The 12,485-nt window shown below is 48.3% G+C and overlaps 1 protein-coding gene and 1 non-coding gene across 6 annotated transcripts in view; one reads left to right on the top strand and one right to left on the bottom strand.

The window, feature by feature from the left end:
• Positions 1-5,858: 5,858 nt before the first annotated feature.
• Positions 5,859-12,485, top strand: part of Anxa4 (annexin A4) — a 56,785-nt gene continuing 50,158 nt past the window's right edge. Inside the window, exon 1 of one of the 5 annotated variants that reach the window (XM_006236841.5) lies at positions 5,859-5,926. The gene's annotated coding sequence lies outside the window, so the exon portion shown is untranslated. Of the gene's footprint in view, positions 6,459-10,341; positions 10,420-12,485 lie in introns of those variants that run through there. The other 4 variants (XM_063286727.1, NM_024155.3, XM_039108397.2 and 1 more) reach the window with 4 other exon arrangements.
• On the bottom strand, positions 12,142-12,278 carry LOC120102638 (small nucleolar RNA SNORA2/SNORA34 family). Its single transcript, XR_005504263.1, has one exon. It is a non-coding gene; the product is annotated as a small nucleolar RNA SNORA2/SNORA34 family (small nucleolar RNA).

Genomic DNA, 12,485 nt, shown 5'->3' with positions numbered 1-12,485 from the left:
AATGGTAGCTTCTCGAATGACGCATCTGCTTTTAATCATATGCGCACCCAGTCATTCACAGGCAAAAGAGGGTGAGTAGGTTTTTTTTTTCCTCTAAAAGTTCCCTCAGAGGACACAGTTTGGCTTGCAGCGAGTACACACAAAATTAGTTCAGGCTAGACCAGCCCCTTATATCCGTTATCCATCTGTATCCCCAATAAAACTGACCACAGAAAGAGGGTTGTTAAAGGTTGCTAGGGAGGAATTTGAAGTGGATAAAACCTGTAGTCTGAAGTGTTCCTCTCTCCCTCTCCCTCTCCCTCCCCACCGCTGTGTGTGTGTGTGTGTGTGTGTGTGTGTGTGTGTGTGTGTGTGAGACCCTATGTGAGTGCCCTAAGTTGCTAGGTGCATTGTTAGGAGAGGGGTGTGTGCATAGCCCAAGCTAAGTGGAGGTCCAGGTTGCTAAGTTAGTCCTAAGCTTGTTTGCCTCACAACCACACCTAACTTCTCTATGTTCTGTCTCTGCAGGTGGCCCCTGCATCTGTGAGTTCAAGCATGGACATCCACAGCTTGCAGAAATTATGTGGTTGGGTCTGTACTGAATATTTAAGACATATTTGCCTTCTTACTGTTTCCCAAACGTCACAGAATAGTAGGTATTTACACTGTTCCGTGCAGTACATGTAATCAAGCGATGGTTCCCAACAGGTGAGAGAGCAGGGTGTGGGTGTGCAAGTCTGTATCAGCACTGGGCAGGTGAGGCAGGGGGATAGGTATTGTGAGACAGTTTAGGCCACATAGTAAGACTCTGTTCCAACAGAACAACAGCAGCAGCAACGACAAAACCAAGCAACGCAAACAACAAAGAGAGGCAAGATTTTTAGTGTTGGCCTCAGTTCTGGGAGCAATCCTGGGGGATGGCTGCATTTTGTTGTGGTGTTTGTTTGTTTGTTGTTGTTGCTGTATCTCAAGACAGGGTTTCTCTGTGTAGCCCTGGCTGTCCTGGAACTTGCTTTGTAGACCAGGCTAGTCTGGAGTTCACAGAGTTCCTCTGGAGCTCACACAGATCTTCTGTCTCTGCCTCTTGAGGGACTTAGGTGGGCTCCGTCTCAATGAGGACACTTATCATCTCTCATACTGAGCTTTTCCTCTGAGCTTCATTTAAGTTCATTTGCGTGTGTACCCTGTATGTTCACACCATGGCGTGTATGAACAAAAAGATCAGAGGACAACTTGCCAGAGTCATTTCTCTCTGTCATGCTGGTCCCAAGAATTGAATTCAGGTGGTGGCAGATGAGACATCTCACTGGTTCAGTCTTTCTTTTGTTTTCATATTTTTAATTTAAAAGATCTTATCCTTTTAAAAAGTTAAGATCAGGTTTAGTTCCCTGAATATCTTCTTAAAGAATGTCTATTCTATCTCCTTTTTGAAATAGGGTTTCACGTAGCTCAGGCTAGCACTGAGTTTCTTATGGAGCCCATGATGGCTTTGAACTTCTGATTCTTCTGCCTCACAAGTGCTGGGATTTATCAGGTACCACCATGTCCAGATGAATTTCCAATGTAACTAAGTATCCTGAATTTTGTCTAGTAATCTCATAAGTGAGATTAGCAGCTGCCTGCTAGAGGCAGAGAAAAAAGGGAAACATAAAAAGACAGAGAGAAGAGAGAGAGAAAAGGGAAGAGGCCAGCTGGGAACACGAGAGGAGAGAGAGAAAATGGGGAGAGGGAGGAGGAAGAGGGGAGAAGAGGAAAGGGGGAGGGAGATGGGGAAGGGAAAAGAAGAAGGGGAGGGAGAGGGAGCCCCTCCCAACAGTCCTTTTATACTTGAGCCAGGCTCTTGCCAGGTTGTTGCTAGGTAACTGTTGGGCGGAGCCTGGAGGAAAAGCTAACACCTGCTCCTGTTAGAGGGTGGGGCTTGACAGTGTACCATTATTAACCTTAGCGTTGCTTCCAGTTTCCCGGAGTAGCTGATGGCAGTCTCTTCATGGTTTTGCTCTTAGATTCCCCAGAGAGAAACTCCAATCTCCCAACTCCGCAACTGTAATCCCGCACCAGTGTTCTAGGCGCCCAACAGAAACAGTTCAATATTTAGCACCATAATGTCAATAGAGTAACGCGAGGCCTGGGTAAATCTCCTACCCTAGATTGAAGATGGCCGTGATCCCTCGCATATGCTCACCCCATGCAGACACAATTAACAGTGGAGCCTAAAGTGGAGCCCTGGAGCCTGCCGGGTCTTAATGACTACAGATGTATAGAGTGTAACAGACATGCTTGACCTTCTTGAAGCCTAGACGGCAAGTCACTGGGTCTCCTATAGCATTCTCTCTGGTAACCCTGAACTTCCATCCAGAAAATCTGATTTCAGAGAGAATATGCAGGTGGATGGTACCACTGGAGGGAGGTCTTCTATACAGTTGTCATAGTGCCTGCCACTGCTCAACACAGGAGGGAATCCTCCAGGTTGGTGACTACAGCTAGCCTACTATTGCAGTCAGGCTCCATTGATGCCTCAGTGGCAAGTACTGGGCATGCCTGGCCCAGCACTATCCAAATTTAGACTCACAACAATATGAATTTTAACAAGACAGAAATAAAGTGGTCGCTGTTCTAAGTCACCAAGTGTCAGGTTGCCTTTAACGACCAGAGTACCTTAACTGAATCAGGCACCCCTACCCCCAAAATACCCTTCTCTACACTTCTGGAGAAGTCCTTCCAATCTTCCAGCCTTTGGCCTGGGTGTAAGAGGAGAGGTGACAGCTGAGCAGAGGGGACAGAGCACCATCTGCTACCTGAACAGATTTCCTTCAGTCTGACCTGACTATCCACTTTCAGAAGCACCTGGTGCAGCGGCCGGCCGAGTCCTTCAGAGCCTGGGAAATGGGGTTATATTTCATGCTGCTTCTTGGCTTTCTCCTGGGCTCTGCTTTCTCAGGCTAAGACAGTTGTCACCTGGCTTTCTGCTTCCCAGTTGCCAGAGGGGAGTTCGTCTGAGAGACATGTATGTTTATGTAGCCTGGGGGTGGTGGTGGATCCAGGGCCTTGTGTATACTTGGATATAGTTTATCACCAAGCTACATCCCTGGAATGATTGAAAGGTTTTTGTTTTTTCGATATTTTAATTTTTTTTTCTTTGAGACAGGGGCTCGTGTATCCCAGGCTGGCCTTAAATTTGCAGTGTACCTGAGGATGACCCTGAATTCCTGGTCCTTCTCTTCTACCTCCCAAGTGCTGGATTTACAGGTGTGTAACCACCAAGACCTGCTTTGTTGTGAGAGGAAAAAAAAGTCTACTCTTGCTTTCATTCTACCTCAGAAGAAATCTGAATTAGATATTGGTAGTCTCAAACCTGGGACAAACAGCTGAGGTGCCTACTTAACATATCAAAGTAAACCTGGGGCCAGGTTCTCCCTGCATCCTTAGGCCCTACCTGTTAGAGGTCTTCCTGGCAGGCACACCCACCCCTTACCCTGAACTCTCCAGCCCAGGGCTTGGGCTGCTTTTTCCTATATAATCCAGCCATTTTGGTTACCTGCCATCTTGGGCATCCTGGATGCTGCACCTGGTTCTACTCTCTTATCTCTCCCCCTCTCCTCGAATGGCTCAGGGTCATGTCTGTCCACCCTAGACTCTCCCAGATGCCCCTGACACTGGCTGTGCTCTCTCATGTACCATACCTATAATAAACTTTCCCCTCCACCATACCTAGGAGCAGTCATGCTCTTTCCTTATTTCCTTTCCTTTCCCCTTTTCTCTTTTTCATTCATCTGGTACTGAAACCTGGGAGTGGCATAAATGAGTCATCCACTTCCCCCCCCCCAGCACCCCCCCCTAAGGAACTTCTCCCAACCAAGCTGCTGATCTGACTCTCCTAAGGTATGCCATCCAGGAGGGCCCTGACACAGGTAGGGACTGGGGGGGGGGGTGATGCAAGGAGAGCCTGGCAGCCAGCACCTGCATTGATATGTTAAGTAACTCAGCCATTTGTTCTGGGTTTGAAATCTAACAAATATATGTATTTATTTGGGTATTTTACAAGAATGTGTTTGGGTGTTTTATCTTTATGTTCGCATGTCTGTGCACCACTTGCATGCCTGATGCCCAGAGGCCAGAGGAGATTGTTGGATCATTTGGAACTGGAGTTAAAGATGGTTGGGAACTACCATACTGGTGCTGGGAATTGAACCTCGCTCCTCTGGAAGAGCACTCTCTACTCTTTTCTTATTTATAAAAAAATATATATATTGTTTTATTTTATGTATCCGAGTGTTTTGTCTGCAAATATTTGGGTACATCATGTGTGCCTGGTGGTGCCTCGTTTTGATCTCTTTAGTATGAAGTCCTCTCTGAGTCCTTAAGTTGAACAACTCTATTAATTGTTTTAATGCTCAGGGTTAAATTAGGTTCCCCAGAAGTAAAACAGGATGTAGTTAGTGCTCTCCTGGGCATTCTTAGGAGAGCCTGCAGGGTGTTGGAAGAAGTCATATGTTGCCTGTCGCCTGTCACCTGTCACCTGTCACCTGTCACCTGTCACCTGTCGGAGCTCAGAAGGAGGCAAGGCTCCTCCCTCCCCTGATCCCAGATCCCAAACCCCGTATGAGCCTGGGCCAGATGGAGTCCTGGCCTCTTGTGTCCCATAAAGGACTCAGTTGGGGACTAGAGAGATGGTTGGGCACTGACTTCTCCCAAAAGATGGGCCTTCAATTCTTAGCAGTCAAGGGATCCTATGCTGGCATGCAGACATACATGAAGACAAATCCATACACATGAAATAAATAAATTGCATACATATACAGTATATATACATATATGTTGCCTGTGGCCTGGTTGCACTTGCTATGTAAATCAGCTTAGCTGTAGGCTAACTGCAATTGCTAGACACTAACCCTTATCCACTCTGCCTCTCCTGCACCCAATTATTTTTAAAAGGAGGCAACAGTCTCCAATCTTCAGAAATAAAGTGTCGTTATTTTGTCCTTTCTTTTACCTTGATTAATTTTGTCTCCTCCCCTTGTGGTAGCTTAGAAACATTTAGGCTTCCAACCATGAAAGGATAGGTACAAGTCTAGATCAGCCTTCCTCCTCCTGATCCTCCAGCTATTAACCACACAGTAACCCACCTCCTCTAGCTACAGTTACTGATATAATTTAAAATAATGACCACATAGGTTTTGGTTGGCTGGAGAGCCAACATTGCCCACAGCGACCCATTCTTTGTTAAGTGAAATTGGAGGTTGCCTGTAGAGCCTCTGTTGCCTGCACCTGCCTCTGCTCATCAAGCGGTCATTGTACTTGCCGCGAGACGCATGTGTCCAGCAAGCAGCCAGAACCAGGCTGGCGAGCAACCAAGCAATGCTTCAATGGGAAGTTCAATGGGAAACTGGGAGTTGTTCCTAACCCCATTTCCCAAAGGTGACCTGTATTGCATCTGTCTTCTCTAAGGGAGGCATGGAACTACCAAGAATTTTCTGGAACGTATGTGGTAATGTGAAAAAAGGACATGAAATGTACCCTCGGATGTCATGTTCTGCTTTTCCAGTACACTCTAGACTGGCCTGGGCGCCTGGCTGGAGCCCCCGAGTGCGATGTGCGATCCCTGCAGGACCTGAGCCCGTGACCTTGGGATCGAGAACCACAGTGGAGTTTGGTTGTAAAAGGGTCAATCTTGAGTGGGGTTTGGCGGTGCAGTCTCAGGGTCCTTTGTGGGGTCGCTGTCCTTAGTGGGGTGGAAGGCCGAATGCGTGATCTGCCTCAGGCGTCTCCTGGTGCCGGAGAGGCGATTCCCCTGCCCCTCCAGCTGCGCTTCGCTTGGGAGGGACTTTCCCGTGGGCAAAGGGACAACCAGGAACTTGGGCTCAGTCTCCACCCCGAGACGGGGCGGGTCCTATTGGCCGGGACGAGGGTGTGGTCGCAGTCGTAGACTCAGCCTGTCTCCGCAGGAGAGGTAAGGGGCTTAGGCAGTGGTCCAAACCTCCGCTGCGAGCTCTGGGCTCTGGGCTCTGGGTGTGGGTCTTAGATTCCAGGCGGGTGTCCTAGGCTCCGACCTAGAGATCTAGACTTTATTTGGGGAATCCTGGGCTCGGCTACAGCTCCTAGGCTGGGGCCTGGAAACCTGAACTTAACCCGTGGATGTTGGGCTGGGCTGCCGGTCCTGGGCTCAGGCTTGGAAATCTTGGGCTCCCGCCGGGTGTCCTAAGCTGTGGCTAGGGATCTTGGACTCAGGGACCAGGTGCCGCGACCAGAGGCGGTTCTGTGGGCCACTTGGCGCCGCGCCCTGGAAACGTGAGGTCCGGGCCGAAGCAGCCACCTGGGAAATGTGGGAAGGAACAGGCAGTGCCGCACCGCACCGTGCACAGCACTCCTGCAGTCCTTTGCTGAGTCAAAGCCCCCGGGACTCCACACTGAGGATAAGCCACTGAGTTAACATTCTCTGAAGCTCACTCCAGCACGACTTGTGCTATCTTTTCTTTTTGCAAGTAAGTTTGCTTTCTCTTATTCTTAGGTCCTTCCTCGCCCCTCTTGTAGCAAACGGTTGTAGCAAATGGTCTTGGCGCAGTGCCTGGCACCCAGGAATCATCTTATTCTTAAGTTTTTCATTCTGTGTCTGCCTGTGTCTAATTTCTAACTCAGTCCTCAGTGCCTTGACCAGTCGGGGACTTCGGGGACTTCGGTGCCTAAAACAATTGGCAGCTTAACACTCTCCTGGCTCAGTGTGCACCCCAAGTGTATGAATGGAGGAGCACTCTGGGCCCTGAGCAACTGCGCCTTTCGTTAAGACTGGGCACTTGGGGCTGGGGATTTAGCTCAGTGGTAGAGCGCTTACCTAGGAAGCGCAAGGCCCTGGGTTCGGTCCCCAGCTCCGAAAAAAAAGAACCAAAAAAAAAAAAAAAAAAAAAAAAAAAAGACTGGGCACTTTAGCTGATGGTGGAAGGGTAGATAGGATGGCTGGTTGTTATCTATCCCGCTGCCCATCATTCCCAGACACCCTGCTTTCTTAGGCAGGAAGTAACTCTACAAATGGCTGTGAATCCCTAGGGAACAGAGGAAAGAAGAATGAGGAGGACCAGGCATATACTTCAGTTGGACAGCGTGCCCCTAGCATACCAGAAGCCTTGCATTTTATCCTTGGCTCCAAATAAACCAGGTGTACCTTTGCTTTTGAGGAAAGTTTGAGGAAAATGACAACCAAACCCAAGCAACACCCTTCTGAAAGCTTCCTGTTTAGATTTAAAAGGAATAGGATCCCAGTTCTTCAGGGCAATTGGTAGTTCAGGGTAATATTGGAGGCTAGTCTGGACTGCATGAAATCCGGCCTTCAAAAAAAGAAAGAACGAACCAACAAAACCCAAAACCAACATAAGGGTAGGTAGGGGCCGGAGGGCTGGGTGGTTAAGAGCTCTTGCTGCTCTCCCAGAGGACTGCATTTGAATTCCTAGCACCCACTTCAGATGGCTCACAACTGCCTGAAGCTCCAGATCCCATGTGTCTGATACCTACTATGGACTTGGAGAAAACACACACACAAACACACACACACAGACACACAGACACACAGACACACACACACACACAGAGACCCCCCACACACACAGACACACACCCTCACAGACCCACACACAGACACACACACATACACACACACAGACACACACACACACAGACCCACAGACCCACACACATACACACACACAGACACACACCCTCACAGACCCACACACAGACCCACAGACCCACACACATACACACACACAGACACACACCCTCACAGACCCCCCACACACACAGACACACACACACCCACAAACCCACACACATACACACACACACCCTCACAGACCCACACACACACACTCACAGACCCACACACACACACACACAGACCCACACACATACACACACACAGACATACACCCTCACAGACCCACATACACACACACTCACAGACCCACAACACACCCACCTACCCACACACTCACACACACACACTCACAGACACACACACACACAGACCCACACAGACCCACACACTCACACACACACACACTCACAGACCCACACACACACGCACATACACACACAAGTCATTAACTAAATGCTTTTGTAAAGAGCAACCAAGAGAGCTTGGGGAGCTAGATTGGGAAGCGATAACCACGGCCACCTGAGAGCCACTGACTTCAGTGATGGCTATCTTGCCAAAGCCAGTCAGATCAGGTTTCTGTTGATTTTCTCTAGTACCCAGTGGTACTAGAGACGCACAGCTATTACAGCAAAGGCAATGATTTCCTCCTACTGGAGTCTTTGCTTTGGTCAGGGACCATTTTCTTTTTCTGTGAAAGTAGTCTGGAGAGTACCATTCAGGGTCAGTCTGTGCCTGACACCCATCAGTATTCACAGGGTAAGCCTCTTGGTCCTCCCTCCAGCCAACAGCACCCACAGGGTGAGCCTCTTTTTTGGTCCTCTATCCCTGCATCCCAGGACACATTGCTTTGTTTGTGACTAGCCATTCCTTTCTTTTCCTGATCTTGCGTGCATGGTTACAGGCTCCTCTCCAAGGGAGATCAAGGTAAGGATCTGCGCACTGGAGATGGGTCACATGTCAAGGAGTGAGGGAAGCTACAGCGTGAATAAGCAGATTTCCCTTAAGTGCCAATCTCATCCAATTGTTTGATTAAAACCATGTTTCACATTTAAACAGTCAGAGAATTTGGGGGTGAGCCCTCAAATTATATTCTTTAGTTTATCTTTGATTTTTGAAATAGGGTCTAACATGTAGCCCAGGCTGGCCTCAAACTTTCAGTGTAGCCAAGGCTGTACTTGAACTCCTGACCCTATTGTCTCTGCTCCTGAATGCTGGGATTATAGATATACACAACCATACCTAAGCTTACGGAGGGCTGAGGATCCAACCTGAGGCCTTGTGCAGGCGAGGCAAGCACTCTACCACCTGAGATACATCTCCAGTCACCAAAATGATGAACCTCTCAAATCTAAAGTAGGAAGCTTTCAAAAAGTGTTGCTTGGGTTTGGGGCTGCCATTTTCCCCAAACCAAGCCCTTAGTGGTTTGTTCTCTCTCTCTCTCTCTCTCTCTCTCTCTCTCTCTCTCTCTCTCTCTCAGAGATTTATTTACTTTATTTATATGAATACACTATAGCTATCTTCGGTCAACCCAGAAGAGGGCATCAGATCCCAATACAGATGGTGTCACCATGTGGTTGCTGGGATTTGAACTCAGGACCTCTGGAAGGGCGGTCAGTTCTCTTAACCACTGAGCCATCTCTCCAGCCCCCACTGCTCTCTTGCAGTTAGAGCATGGAGGAAGTTTAACAGGCACCTCAATGGACTCCGTATAGTGTCTTTGAGTAGTGGTCAGCCTAGGCTCATTGTTCTAATTCCCCTCAGCCTGAGATGGGCTTGTGACCTGGAACAGGTGAAGAAACAAGGCTTCAAGTGCTGGCCCTCCAGTGGGTTGGGGCTTGTAAGGCGAGGCTCAAGTTCAGCTGAGACTCTGGCCTCGGTTCACAGTGAGCAGTGGATTCCTGGCTTCTTAACTGAGTCTTATCTGTTTTTTCCTTTTCTGCATCAATGCTCTCCTTGGCTAGGTGCCAAGTGAAATATAGTTGCCCCAACTAGAGCCTGGGTGGGAATGTTGGTAGATTGTTTGCCTAAGATCACAAGGCCAATGGTTCAATCCCCTGCACTGCAGTCCCCTATCTCAACAGAAACCCGAAGCTTTTTGACCAGAAAAGGGAAGCTGCAGTGTGAGGGGGTGGTGGTGGTGGTGGGGTGAATCAGTGGCTCTTAAATTCTCAAAGAGCTTGGCATGTGGGCTTGGGAATGATTAATTCCTTATGATATTGAATATTTTCTCGTTGAACTTGAAAAAGTGGCTTTTGGGACCCGTAGAGAGGGGTTGGAGCTGCTGAGAGTTCTCACTGCAGAGAAGGCCTGGGCAAAGGCTCCACAGAATCGTACTGATAAGGCTACACAAGATTCCTAATGCTTCCTCAAACCTCAGAGTTCATCAAGCTCCCCTGGGAGGTCTAAATACTATCTAGGTTCTTGCCCCATTCTTGTTTGTTTCTGAGACAGTGTCTCTCACTATGCAACAGCCTTGGCTCTCCTGGAACTCACTCTCTAAACCAGATTGACCTAGAACTCACAGAGATCTGTAGGCCCCTACCTCCTAGTGCTGGGATTCAAGGTGTGTGCCGCTTGGCTCTTGTCCCATTCTTAAAAAAAAAAAAAAATTCTGAGCTGTTCTTACTGTGTAACCCAGGTTAACCTGGAGTTTGACAGCCTTCTGTCTCAGCCTTCTGTGTCCTGCTTTTACTTGTGCACCTTCACACTCTGCAGGGTCACTGTCCCAGATTCTGATCCAGTGTGGTGGACTGGTATCCCAGGACCTGCATACTTGAAGATGTCACCAAGACCTCACTGTGAGAAAACAGACCTTATAAACTCACGAACAAACATTTGCTAAGCGGAATGGCATGTGAAAACTTGATCTTCCCTTGACATGTTATAATATCTGCTCTGTGATCAGATTAATAACAGACATTCTTCCTCCAAATCATTTCTCTCTGTCTCTGTCTCGGTCTCTCTCTCTCTCTCTCTCTGTCTGTCTTTCTCTCTCTTTCTCTTTCTCTTTCTGTGCACACATGTGCACACACATGCTATGAAAGCCAGGGGACTTCAGCTACTGTTCCTCAGGTGATGTTCTGACCTAGAGCCACCACAGAAGTCAGGCTGACCGGCCAGCGAGCCTCAGGGATCTGCCTCTGTCTCCTCAGAAGCGAGATCAGAAACACACCTACCACACCTCACTGTTTTAAAACTCAGTTTCTGGGGACCAGAGAGTCCTCATGCTTGCAAGACACCTCTATATGAGCTACACGGTCACCCTAGTCTCTCAGCAGCCTACAGGGCTCAGCGCTTCCAGGCTGAGCTTCAGCTCAAGGCATTCTGTGGTTGTTTAACATGATTGAAGCTGCCGTGCACTAATGCACTCCGTTCACTGCCTTGGAAGCCGAGGGCCTCCGAGGCCCACTGTGGGCTGGTGGGGTATAGAATTCCCTGGTGTCTGATTGTGTTTGAACTGCGCTGTGATTTTGCTGTGGGATCCCGAAACTCCATTTCTGAAGAGCATTTTCTAAACTGAAAGGTTTCCTTGCTTGAGGTCAGTAATTTGTCATACCACCTCCTGGGCTTGTCATAAAACATCTGTGAATGCTACCACCGCCATAAGCACAGGCATAATGGTGACTAAAGGCCAGAATGCAGGTTACTGTGTAGAAATCCTTGAGTTTCTCCCCACCCTTCACCTAACCCTCAGGCCTAGATGCCACACAGAGCTGAACAATGAGATTCCAGGGAGCAGACACTTTCTGGCCCACAGGATGTGTTCCTCTGTGTGAGGGGACCCTGGAGAGGGACCAGGTGGCATTATTGTCAGAGGCTAAGCTGGGCTTCATTCTCCTGGTTCACTTGTGCCTGAGCTCCCTCCCATAGAGAAGGGAGCAGCCTTTACAGATATTAGGGCCCAACATCTACCTCTCCTCTCAGGGAGAAGAGGAGCAAACTTGTTTTCAGGGTTTTAGTGTTGCTGTCTGCAGGGGCTCCTTTCTGATGCTTGTGAGGACTTATCAATTCAATAGTTGTCTTTCTTCTTAGAGGAATGTGGCATCAACTACATTCTTCCCCCAAGTAAAACTGATTCTGTGGTTCTCTCTCTCTCTCTTTTTTTTTCCATGTTCTGGGCAGAGAACCCACAGTAATCCTTTTTTCTTGGTGACAGATTTAACATATAACTTAATGAACAAAGCTAAATCAGTAAAGCATTAGTATCATACAGAAACTATGGAACCCCACTACACAGCTGTCACAAACAACGTGACTGTTTCTTTGGCTCCCTGCCCCCACTTCACCTGCCCTAGACAGGATTCTGCTGAGGCCCAGGCAGGTTTCAAATTCCCAATTCTCTTTTTATTTTTTTCTTTTCTTTTTTTTCTGGAGCTGGGGACCGACCCAGGGCCTTGAGCTCACTCGCTGGCTAGGCAAGCTCTCTACCACTGAGCTAAATCCCCAACCCCCAAATTTCCAATTCTCTTGCCTTACCCTCCCAAGTGCTATAATCACAGAGCTGGGTACCATATCCAGCCAGATGTTTCTTACTAATGAATTGACCATTGCATTTTTAAATTTCTGAAATGGCCAACAGACTATAGAAAGACATTTATTTAGGAACCTGCTTGAAACCAACAGCTTCAGCAAACTGCTGGCCTTGATTCAGGGCCAAATCTGTGGTTCTCATTCTTCATACCTGCCACACCACCACCGCCACCACCACCACCCAGAATGTGACCCAAGAAACTGGTTCTTTCTTGAGAAAGTGAACACATACTCAACATTCTCTACAGTTTCAAGAGGTTTCCAAACACCCTCTGGATCCCAGGCAAGGGTGTCTGGAGAGCGCTGAGGGCCACATGAAGGGTTACTCAGAAAA

This window comes from Rattus norvegicus, chromosome 4 (genome assembly GCF_036323735.1).
Source record: "Rattus norvegicus strain BN/NHsdMcwi chromosome 4, GRCr8, whole genome shotgun sequence".
NCBI lineage: Eukaryota > Metazoa > Chordata > Mammalia > Rodentia > Muridae > Rattus > Rattus norvegicus.
This window is presented reverse-complemented; position numbering and strand designations above follow the sequence as displayed.